Below are 12,240 nucleotides of genomic sequence, written 5' to 3' on the forward strand. Positions count from 1 at the left end.
TCTCTCTCGTAACCCTCCGGAGTCCAGCTCGAGAAGGAAAAAGGGGACAGAAAGTTTCTGCCACACGCTTTCTTCGCCTAGCTGCTCCCAGACTGGGGAGTTTGACCCACCCCGCCTGGTCCTGGGGGGGCACAGGGGGCTGCACGCATCCCCCGCAGGTGAGAGGAGGAGGTGGGGGTCCGAATCCCTACACAAAATGCTGGAAGGCACCCGCTGAGTGCCTCTCGCTGCGGGACGGCGAGCCCCAAGCGCTGTGGGGTAAGAGAGGCAGCTGGAGTTTGCACTGCCCAGCTCGCTCTCGGGGCTGCCGCTCGGTGTGCACAGGTGTCCGCAGCGGCCACCTTGTTCCACGCCAGTCCCCAGACTGCTGCAAGACAGAGGCACTCGGGGCTGCTGGCCAGACAGCCACCCTGGGCTCACAGCCTGCCCCCCAAACCTGTCCCACGTTGTGTGCCCCCGAGCAGTCAAGCAAGCCCCCACCTCACTGGAACAGAGCACCCGCGTCCACCCGTGCACGTCCATGTGGGTAACATGGGCACTTCTCCCTCCCCGGGGCAGCGGCGCCGGGGCTTTGCAGCCCTCAGAACAGCAGCAGCAGCAGCGGTTCCGCTGCTGCCTGCCGGCTCCAGGACCGCTGTCTTTGAGCCAAAGGGACTTTTCCCAGGCTTGGCCACTGACCGCGCTCCTGCTGCTTAGCCGGTGGCTGCGTGAGCCCAGGCTTAGCCTCTCCGAAAGCGCTGCCCTTCAAGGCTGCCTGAGGAGAAGGGAACCCCAGCCCCCTTCCAAAGGCGCACTCTTGAGGCACCCTCTTTGGAGTGGAACAGAATTCCTTGAGACGGGTCCATCTCAGGCAGCACTTGCCATAGGTAGTGGTGTGAAAGTGGAAGGATGCAGCAGCCCTCACCCCAGCGCGCAATACAGATAACTTTTTTCTTTTCTTTCTTTCTTTCTTTCAACTTTGAGCTTTTTTCTTCACCAAAAGGACCACCAGGCACTAAATCAGCCTGCCCAGAGAAGTCGTGGTGTCACCATTCCTGGAGGTATTTAGAAGACGTTTGGATGAAGAGCTTAGGGACATGGTCTAACAGTTGTGTACAGGGAGATGTTAGCTTATGGTCTCACTTGATGATCTTAAGTTCTTTTTCGACCAGGTAATTCTATGATTCTTTCAAGAATGGAGGGCTTGGTGCATCTCTGAATAATCGAAATTGCCCTAAACATGGCCAAGAAAGTGTGGGCAGAACTTGTCCTTTCTTCCCAGGCTTTCGCCATCCTTCCTTCCCCAACACCCTTCTGCCCTTTGGGCTATGCCTCTGCGATTCATTCCCAGCACAACTGGTGTCAGAGCTCTGAGCTCTGACCGAAGCATCAGCACACCTGAGTGAGTAAGGTGATGCTAAGGAAGGGTTTCTGCACCCACCACACTCAAACACGGGCATCAAACCTCAGCACCTACATTGATATTTAAGCACGTAAAGAAGTAGCCTGGTCGTCAGAGAGACTGAGCGTCTACCAGCATGTGTCAGGGCTCCAGATTTCTCCTAAAGTCGATACTTACCTTGAGCTTTAAGAGCTTTTTCAAGACTCCCAGGACCCGATAAATCCCAACCGTGAGTGCTCGCAAATCACTCTGCGAATCTGGTCTCCTTAACAAAGAGCGACCACAAAGAGCAAACCACCTTTCCTCCTTGCAAAAAAGCAAAACCCCATCAAAGGAGAAGACCCAACCTTGGCGGGGCGGGGAGGGGGTAAGCAGGGCTGTAAGCTACTGTTAATAGCTGAAGGAGCCCAGCTCCCTTCCCCCCAGCTCACCACAAGGACCTCCTGAGAGTAGACAAAAGAAAGCTTGGAGGGGTTAATCTCCCTGAGAAAAACAAGTGATTTTCCAGTAAACAACTGCAATAGCAAACAATGGGGGTGAAAAATAGCGATCATAAAAAAGTCTGCTCGGAGGAAGAGGCGACCCAGTAAGAGAGGTGTCCCTCCGGCTGGGAGGGAAAAACAAGGCAGCACTTTGGTGAAGCTTCAGCAGTAGCAGCAGCAGCAGATGCAACAGCAGCAGCAAAATAAACCCCACAAGTTGCCACTGGATCTACTTGTGTTTGTGCCTTTTGATCTTTTAATTGCTTCTTAGTTATCCTTCAGTGCAAATAAATAGTGCATTGTGTCAAGAAAGAGGAGGGGGGCGGGGAAGGGAAGAAAGAGACACAAAAGAAAGAGCTGTCGCCCAGAAGAGAAAAGGAACAGGTTCTTCCCCCCCACCTTTAAAGGAGTGAATATATCCGTATTTGGTGGGGGGAAGAAGGGGGAGAAGGGGATAGGATTAGAAATCAAAGCGAAATGGGAGAGGAGCGCATTAAGCCTGGGGGCATCCTTACAGTAGGAAGAAAAGAGGGAGGTGGTAAAACCCTCTGGGAGTTTATTCGGTGAGTTATGAGAGGATCCGTGAGTGTAATATCGTTAAAGGTCAGCCTAAACCTAATTTAAACTGTGGATGTGTGACCTCCGCCCTTCATTTAATACAGTCATAAGGAACATTACTCTGCAGATAGCTGGAACAATAGGTGCCTCCACCCCAAACTCCAGCCCCGGGCACTGCCTGCAACGAGGGCCTGCAAGGAGAGCAGGAGGAGGACCAGCAAAGCTGAGGACATGGCTAAAACCTGAGGATGGGGAGGCAGAAAAAGAGGCAGAGGAAGGCATATGGACCACAGCACTGACCACCAAGGGGCTTGCAAAAACACAGCATCCCGGGAAGCATTTTAGGTCGAAAAGGGCTGCAGCAAAGCATCACCTGAAAGCATGGGAAATGCCATAAAAATACCCCACTGTGTCTTGTGTTTGCCTGATCCCCGTGGTCACCAGCATGGGGCAGGGCAGAAATAGTGGGTTCCTGTTAAATTCTCAGGGAGGCAGGAGAACATCACACAGCAAAGTCAGCCAAAGCAAGCTGAAACTAAATGAACCTAAACCGGGAACTGGAATAAAAGTGACATCTGAATGCTGTCCTGAACTGACCAGGGGGTGACCAGGGAAACTTCTGCTGCTGTGGTGGCTGTGGAAGGTCCAGGCAGACTGCAAAAGCCCCCTGACAGCACTGCCCATCTCAGCTGATCAAAGCGACTCCTGGGTGGCCACCAACATGGGCTGGAAAGCTTTCCAGGCAAAGGAGGAAAAGTAGGAAAGCCTGGGGCAGCCTGGGCCCTACAGGCAGGGATGTCAGCTTCAGCAAAGGCAGAGGAATGTAAATAGCTGCAGAAACGCAGTGGTCAAGGGCCAGGGTGGATGTTAGCCACGCTGCCAGGGGGCTGAGCCAAGCAGATACCTTCAGGGAAGGGGACACTGACATGACTCTTCCCTTCCTCTCCATCTAGAATCCAAAGAAGGGAGAGGTCACCTAATCCCAGCCTAAAGGAGACAGCCTGTGCTGCTTCTTTGGCTTATTTCACGAACAGCAAGGTGAGCAGAAGCAGGGGTTAAGGTGCATGGCTCAGGTGCTGAGCATGCAGCCCTCACAAAGGTACCCCAGTCTGTGCAGCACTTTGTGCTCTCATAGAGAACTGCAGAATCATAGAACCAGTCAAGGGTGGAAGGAACCACAAGGATCATGTAGTTCCAACCCCCCCTGCCATAGGCAGGGACACCTCAAATCAGATCAGGCTGGCCAGAGCCTCATCCAGCCTGGCCTTAAACACCTTCAGCGATAGGACTTCAACCACCTCCCTGGGCAACCTGTTCCAGTGTCTCACCACCCTCATGGTGAAGAACTTCCTCCTAACACCCAGTCTGAATCTACCCATTTCTAGCTTTGTTCCATTCCTCCCAGTCCTTTCACTACCTGACAGCCTAACAGGTCCCTCCCCAGCTTTCTTGTAGGTCTCCTTAAGATCCTGAAAGGCCACAATAAGGTCACCTCGGACATATGTCTACATGCCACAATAAGGTCACCTCGGACATATGTCAAGAGCGAGGACAACCAGCAGGAATCAGACTGGCTTTACTGATGTGCCAAACAGATTTGGGCACAGGATGTCCAAGATGACACAAAAGTGAGAGTAAACCACGGATTTGAGTCTCCTGTCATTGAAGAGAAGGAGAAAAAGTCATCCCTGGTGAGAACAGAGAGTGATGAGGCAGAGTCTTATATACAGCTGTTTGATGGCAGAGGAGAATAATCTCTCTTGGCCCCGAGCACTTTTCAGTGGCTTTAAGAAAGTGATACCTTTTGTTTTGTACAGCCCAGGAACCTGGCAATAACACTGTGTCCTTGCATGCTGCTAAAATACATCGATCCTGGGGCACACTAAACTGTTGGAACCAGAGAGATTCATTGGCAGAAGGGGATGTGATATATGAAAGGTCCTCGTGTGAAATTGAAGTCAAAGAATTAAGAACAGGAGAAATAATTCACCTGGGGCCCTTGGTCAACAAGGAGCAAACATGAGCAAAGGCTGGGCAGGGATTCTGGCACCCCTGGGTAGGGAAAACATTTCAGGGCTGTGCTCTCAGCCCAGAGGGTCTCTGTTGCAGGAGTGTTATATGGGCAGGGGAAATGCTGGATGTCCTTACCCATCAACAAAGGAACTTTATCTTTGTTTGGCATGCTCAGAGCTAAAGAGAGACTCTAGGAGCAACTCCTGCCCAGGTTTACAAATGCCTTGAAGGCACTGGACTTAGATGTTCAGGAGGGGTGCTGGCAGATGCATCCTGAGGACCTGGAAGGTGCAGTGCACTAAAAATGAAATTACTCTGGGTTAAGTTGTTGCCAGGTGCCAGAAAAGTTTGTGATGGGGGGGGGGGGGGGGGGGGAAAGGCAGTAGTGTTTTCACCTCTGTGTATATGGAGGACAAACTCCATGGGTTTGGGGTTTTTTTTTTTTGAGGGCTGGTCAAATTTGGTAATCCTGTAGTGGCTTTTAAACTCCACTGTTCCCTGTGAGTAGAGAAATGCTCCAGCCTGAGGAGCCTTGCTTGGTTCCAGAAGCTGTGGGAAGGAGGACGTGGGGTAGGGAGGTGTCACTGTGGCCAAGTGTAAGGTAGGAACTGAGAAAACATGAATAACATTCATCAAGTGAAGCCCAGTGGGTCTGCTTCTGGGGGTGTCATCTGCAGCAGGGCTCCAGAGAAAGAGGCTGAAGACTCCCAATGTCAATATCTGCAGGGGGCCTACAAAAAAGCTGGGGAGGGACTTTTTAGGCTCTCAGAGAGTGACAGGGCCAGGGGGAATGGAGCAAAGGTGGAGATGGGGAGAGTCAGACTGGCTGTGAGGAGGAAGTTGTTGAGCATGAGAGTGGTGAGAGCCTGGAATGGGTTGCCCAGGGAGGTGGTTGTGGCCCTGTCCCTGGAGGTGTTTAAGGCCAGGCTGGCTGAGGCTGTGTGCAGCCTGCTCTAGGGTAGGGTGTCCCTGCCCATGGCAAGGAGGTTGAAACTGGCTGATCCTTGTGGTCCCTTCCAACCCTGACTGATTCTCTGATTCTAAATGACCTCGGAAAGGGAGAGCAAGCTTCTTCCTGCCCATCATCTGTGGACCAGTAAACATCTCTAGGTCATCCCTGGTTGCCAAAGTGTTAACGACTTCCCAAAAGGGATTTCCGAGAAGGGTGGAATAGAGTAGATAAGGAGGAATGCCCGCCCTTTCCCCAGCTTCTTTTCATTGCTGAGGGAGCCTGGAAGGCTCCGAGTTTTGTCTGATGAGTTGTGTCAAAAATGTGCAACAAATGCAGCGGCAGAGAAGGAAGATGGGGCTGTGCCTATATGGACAGATAAGCACACCACCCTTTCCTGTTTTCCTTATTTATTTAGTTTTTGAAAAAGCTTTTCCATGAAAATATTCACTGGAATGTCACGGGGAAGAAGTGGTCCAAACTTATTCAAGGGTCAGTAAAAGCTCCAGCAGGCACAATGAGTTCTTCCAAGCAGCAAGGGATGAAGTTGGCTCTTTACTGTGTTGTTCAAATATGGGTCTGTGTCGTTCAAATATGGGTCTGTCTCTGACTAGGGAGTCAAAACAGCTTGTGAGTGAAATATGTTGTGGGAGGTGGTGGGAAACCCTTTGAACTAGAAGCTCTTAGAGATGAGGATGTTAGGAAGAAGGAAGGGTGGTTTACAGTGAGGGTGGTGAAACACTGGAGCAGGTTGCCCAGGGAAGTTGTGGATGCTCCTTCCCTGGAGGTGTTCAAGGCTATGTTGGATGAGGCCTTGAGTGACCTGTTCTAGTGGGAGGTGTCCCTGCTCCCTGCCCATGGCAGGAGGATTGGAACTAGATGATCTTTGGAGTCCCTTCCAACCTAACCCATTCTGTGATTCTAGGACTGCATCCCACAGCTGTGTCTAAGCAAGGAGGGCTTGATGAGGAGGCTCTGGGGAGGCAGTACTCCTAGCAAGCATCCTCATGTCCCCTGGGGAGAAGCTGAGGAGCAGGAGGGTGGGCTCAGGGATTCCACACATCGGTAGGAAGCAGTCAGTCTGGCTGCATGTTGCTGGATTCCTCAGATCTTAGTAAATTCTTCTGTGAGAGCTGTTGCTGAGGTCCTCTCCATCACCTTTCACTGAGCAGCCATTGCTGGCTGAGTGGCTGGTGGCAATGCCCATGGTGATCTGTGCTGGAGGTGGATGCAGTTCTTGCTTTAATTTTCCCTTGGTGCAGCTTCTCAGAGAGCTTCCCTCGGCCTCATCATGCAGTCAGCTCACTCAGCGAAGCTCCCAGGTGAGCAGGGAGGTATTTCCAACCCTCTGCCACATCCTCCAGCGTCCATTACTGATGCATCTCACCCGTTTCAGGTGCACCCTTTGGAGGTGCATGGTTTGAGCAACCACACTCCAGCCAGGAGAGCCAGCTGGGAGGACCACACCTGTTATAGGCCATTTTGCTACCTGCCCAAGAGAGGTGATGGCATCGAGCGATCAGGGAGATGCAGCTGAGGGGATAGACACAGGGAGAGGTGGAGTGGTGCAGATATGTCTGTGTTGTGTAATTAATGGCTATGAGAAAAAAAAAAAAAGAGCCAGTTGGCTAAGCCCAAATACCTCTGAGGGATTGAGGAATCCCAGCTATGTATCTTTCAGGCATTTCTTCCTCTTTTCTTTTTTTTTTCCTTTTTTCCCCTGTTTTGTGTGTGTGTGTGTGTGTTCTTTTCTTTTCCTTCTCTTCTCTTCTCTTCTCTTCTCTTCTCTTCTCTTCTCTTCTCTTCTCTTCTCTTCTCTTCTCTTCTCTTCTCTTCTCTTCTCTTCTCTTCTCTTCTCTTCTCTTCTCTTCTCTTCTCTTCTCTTCTCTTCTCTTCTCTTCCCTTCCCTTCCCTTCCCTTCCCTTCCCTTCCCTTCCCTTCCCTTCCCTTCCCTTCCCTTCCCTTCCCTTCCCTTCCCTTCCCTTCCCTTCCCTTCCCTTCCCTCCGCTCCCCTTCCCCTTCCCCTCCTCCTCTCCTCTCCTCTCCTCTCCTCTCCCCTCTCCTCTCCCCCTTCTAATTTTGGTTTCACTGCTGTACTTGAGTGCTGGCCTTTTTTTTGCAGCTCTCATTGTCTTTGGGCAGAGGGTTGGGTGGTGCCATCTCCACCTGGCCAGGGCTTCACCCCTTACCAGGGATCCCCTGGTCTTCACCTCCAGTTGCCATGCCATCATTCCTTCCAGCCAAGGGCTTTTGGGGCAGGAGAAATGTGCTGCTGGGCACAACCACTGGGCACAAGACTCCAAAAGAGGAGATGGATTCAGGGTTCCCGTGGGCAGGTTGCTGTAGAGGTGGGTAGGAAGGGCAGTGTGGGGCTCACACAGGGCTGCCACACCCCGAGTATGGCCTTCCTCCACCACTGCATCTGAGCATCACCTTGCACAAGTCACTTCCTTGCCCTCTGGCTTACATCCCCATCTGTCTGTCTGCAATAAATCTGTCCCCCCATTGCCTCACTCCCTTAGGGACTGGGACTTTTGATACGCACTGCTTGCAGCATCCCCTCATTCCCATTCCTGAAGCAGGTGGCACAAAGGCACCCCATGCCCGCTTGTGCTGCCAACATCAATTCCAGACCTTGCCATGGGGTGATGGATGCCCATGGGGAGGTAGGAGGTGAGGGCAATTTGTCTTCTCACTTAAAGAAACCCCTCTCTCATCATGCTAAGGAAAGAGGGGAGGCAGCAGCATCTGGCAAAGCAACTTGCACTAAGTGCACTGCACAAGAAATGTTTCCACTCTGCTGAAGAACCCACTGAGCATGGCAATAGTGTGGCACAGCACTGGCACAGCACAGGGAGCTGAGCTGAGGATTGCATCCTGAGCAAGCTCCCAGCCAGGCTGGGTTTGAAGATCTCACCACCTCACCTTAGCAGGAGGCTCCCAGGCTGTCTCACATGGGGACAGTGGATGGAGGGACAGCGGAAGGTGCACAGGGATGGGCTTGGGCTTCCCATGCATGGCTCCACCTAGGATCATGCACCACCTCATCTCTTGGCCATCAAGCCTGCTTAACCTTCCAAGACAGGTGTGTGGATGGAGTTGACATCTCCACATAGTGTCACAGGACAAACAGGTATAAAACAATCCTGAGTGATGTGGTGGAAGCTTTTCTACAGTGCTGGTTGTGCTCAAGAAAGGCTCTGGTGGGAAGAACAAGTTTCTTTCAGGGATGAAGGTGCTCCTGGAGAGGGGGACCTCACAGAGTAGGACTCTTGGGGGCTGCTAAGCTAATTACTACTTACTAGGAAGGTAACCCCCACCCCAAAAAAATGCATGTAGCTTCAGAAAGCAGGGGTGGTATGCTGGCAGAGCACGTGTGCAGGCGTGTGTGTGTGTGCACACATGTATTTTTGTGCTGAGGGGGAAGAGAGTGCTTGGCTAAGTAGGTAGAGCCAAATGGCAGGTGATTCAGATGCTACCCCCTATTTCTGGTGCCACTGGAGCCTCCATCTCTTCATTAGTCAATGATAACAGCCTCTCAAAAACAAAAAGGTTCTCCATGAAGGCCCAAAGCCAACAGGCAAAGGGTTAACCGAATTCCCAAGGCAGGTGGGAGCTCGAGTCAGCCTGGGTGATATCACAGACATGTTATTTGAAAAGCTGAGAAATTGTGGAATTCCTCACCTAATCCAACTTCCCCACAGTTTAAAGAAAACTACAAGGCAAGATATCACTCTGGCCAAAGGGAGACCCCCCACGAACCTCTCCCTGCATGATCCAGCCCTGGATGCACGCACCGGCAGCCACCTCCCGTGGCAGAGAGTTTGCTGCTGGTGAAACTTGCGGGATGCAACCCTCTAATTCCCTGATCCTTAGGAGCAGAAGGTGGGTGTTCCATCTCTGGGGCATTGCTTGTGGGCAGTTCATGCAGATTCTGGTGGTCCTTTCCAACCAGAGCGATTCATAGATGTTGTGCTGAGGGATTTGGTTTAGTCAAGGACTTGTCAGTGTGAAACTAACAAGTCATCAGGAACAGTGTGGCCAGTAGGACACGGGAGGTTATTCTTCCCCTGTACTCAGCACTGGTCAGGCCACACCTTGAGTGCTGTGTCCAGTTCTGGGCCCCTCAATTCAAGAAAGATGTTGAGATGCTGGAACATGTCCAGAGAAGGGCAACAAAGCTGGTGAGGGGCCTGGAGCACAAACCCTATGAGGAGAGGCTGAGAGAGCTGGGCCTGTTTAGCCTGGAGAAGAGGAGGCTCAGGGGTGATCTTATTACTGTCTACAACTGCCTGAAGGGACATTGTAGCCAGGTGGGGGGTGGCCTCTTCTGCCAGGCAACCAGCAATAGAACAAGGGGACACAGTCTCAAGTTGTGCCAGGGTAGGTATAGGCTGGATATTAGGAAGAAGTTCTTCACAGAGAGAGTGATTTCCCATTGGAATGGGCTGCCCAGGGAGGTGGTGGAGGCACCGTCCCTGGGGGTCTTCAAGCAAAGCCTGGATGAGGCACTTAGTGCCATGGTCTGGTTGATTGGATAGGGCTGGGTGCTAGGTTGGACTGGATGATCTTGGAGGTCTCTTCCAACCTGGTTGATTCTATGATTCTAATGATTGGAGTTGATGAGCTTGAAGGGCTCTTCCCATCCAAGAAATTCAGTGATTCTGTAACTCCCTCAGCCTGCAATGGATGCTCTGCCTTTATCTGAGCTAAGAGCAAGAACACGCTGCTCGTGCTAGGGGAGCCAGCAAGTGGTGAGAGCACCTGCATGGACAAATGGTCAACGAGACAACACAAGAATTAGTGGCAATATTGCTCTTGACTTCAGCAGGTCCCAGTTTAGGCCATGTCTAGTAATGAGAGGTGGCTGTGGTGAGCCCCTGGAGCTACTCAAATACTTGGACAGGATTAATGATTAGCAAGAGTAATTCCAGCCATGGAAACTGCATCCATCCCTTGGCTCAACCCTGCCTGCCCCTCTTCCCTTGGTTTTTCCAGGTGAGTCTCTTAGGCCATCAGACAGAAGAAGATTCTCTGGATTTTTAAGGTTTTTTTGCTGCCTGGAAGTAAGTTGCCTGGGTTTTTGTTTGGATTTTTCTTCACATTAAAGGCAACCATTCCAGCTATGTACAGATCACACGGGTGTTTTTCAGTCAAAACAAGCCCAGTAACCACAAGAGGTGCCAGACTGGAACAACCTCTTCTCCACTAACCTAATCCAAAGGCAGGGGGGAGGGGGGGGGGGGGGGGGGGGGGGGGGGGGGGGGGGGGAAGTAAAGATGTGTTTTGCAGAGAATTAGAATGAATTCCTTTGTCTCTGCAATACAAGGACAGAGAAAAATCTAGCAAGGGATAGCAGGCATCCCCTAAAAGGGACTGCTAGAGGAAAGATGTTGTCCCTCCAGGAAATTGTGGAGCTGGGGAATGATTTCAGACCAGGTCTGCTGGGTCTTGCTGCAGGTCAGGCTGTGAAAGCTGAGGCTGTTCAGCCTGGAGAAGAGAAGGCTCCAACTATGAGTACCTGAAAGGGGCTTCAAGAAAGCTGGGAGGGAACTGTCTCAAAGGGCTTGGAGGTGGTAGGATGAGGGGCAATGGCTTTGAGCTGGAAGGGGGAGACTGAGACTGGAGGTTGGGAAGGAATTCTTTACAGTGAAGGGGGTGAGGCACTGCGACAGGTTGCCCAGGGAAGCCTGGAGATGTCCTCTCCTTGGAGATGTTCAAGGCCAGGTTGAGACTTTGAGCAACCTGGTTTAGTGGGAGGTGTCCTTGCCCGTGGTGTGGGGCTGGACCCGGATGATCTTTTAGGTCCCTTCCTACCCAAACCGTTCTATGATCCTCTGAGCATACGATCAGAGGTGATGAGTCCCTACAACTGCTGTTTCTCACCAGCTGCTTCCATAATCCGTTTCAGGGTGAACCTTGTTGCTTCCAGTGAGTCAGTCCTCAGGGGTCCAGGCTCATTTCCCAGTTGACATAAACTAGCAGACTCTTTTTTCCTGTGCAAACTACCCTAGGGGATGCTGCCTGGGCAGGGAGGTTGGGCTCGGAGATCTCTGCAGATCCCTTTCAACCTGTAAAGTTCTGTGCTTCTGTCATTTGGGCAGGCTGAGTGCAGCCCTCACTCCCTGACCGACTACCACCAGTGTCACCTCATCCCTGCCCTATTCACTGGAGTGTTTCAAGACCTCCTCACTCCAATCCTTTGCAAAGACCCCACTCATGTCCCTCAGCACCACATCTACACTGCTTCTAAATCCCTTCAGGGATGGGGGCTCCACCACTGCCCTGAGCAGCCTGCAGGGTTTGCCCTGATGAGCAATGCATGGGGGAGGTGAGAGCCAGGGAATAGTAGTAGTTAGCAAGTGGGCTTCGTGATTTGCATGAGGCTTGGGCAGGTGTTGCCCCAAGCCAGAACCATCCCGAGGAGAGAGATATTTCAGGGTGTGGGGGGGTGTTGGCGTGTGCCTCGCTGGTCTTCCCCCACCACCACCACCACATGCAGCAATGCAAGGGGGGCACAAAGCCCCTGCGGTGGCTGCTGCCTGCTTCGTGGCGGCTCTCTGCCACCCACCTCCTCCTTCGCCGTTCCCAGAGACCCACATGAAAGCAGTAATAGCACTGTCGGGGTAGAGAACGTAAAAGATGACTCACTGCCAAGCCTTTTGCTCCCACCTTCAGGATGCAACCAGGCAGGCAGTGATCTCCTGGGGAAGGGGGGGTGTGGAGCTGAAGGCAGACTGAGTTTTCTCTTTTTTTTTAGTTCTTCCAACCTTTCCTTTAGCCTAAACAACCAGCCTGGGATGTTGGCACCTGGCCTTTAAACGAGGCGTGTTCTGGGCGTGATTCTGCCAGTGCCC

Source organism: Pogoniulus pusillus, chromosome 24, assembly GCF_015220805.1.
Source record: "Pogoniulus pusillus isolate bPogPus1 chromosome 24, bPogPus1.pri, whole genome shotgun sequence".
NCBI lineage: Eukaryota > Metazoa > Chordata > Aves > Piciformes > Lybiidae > Pogoniulus > Pogoniulus pusillus.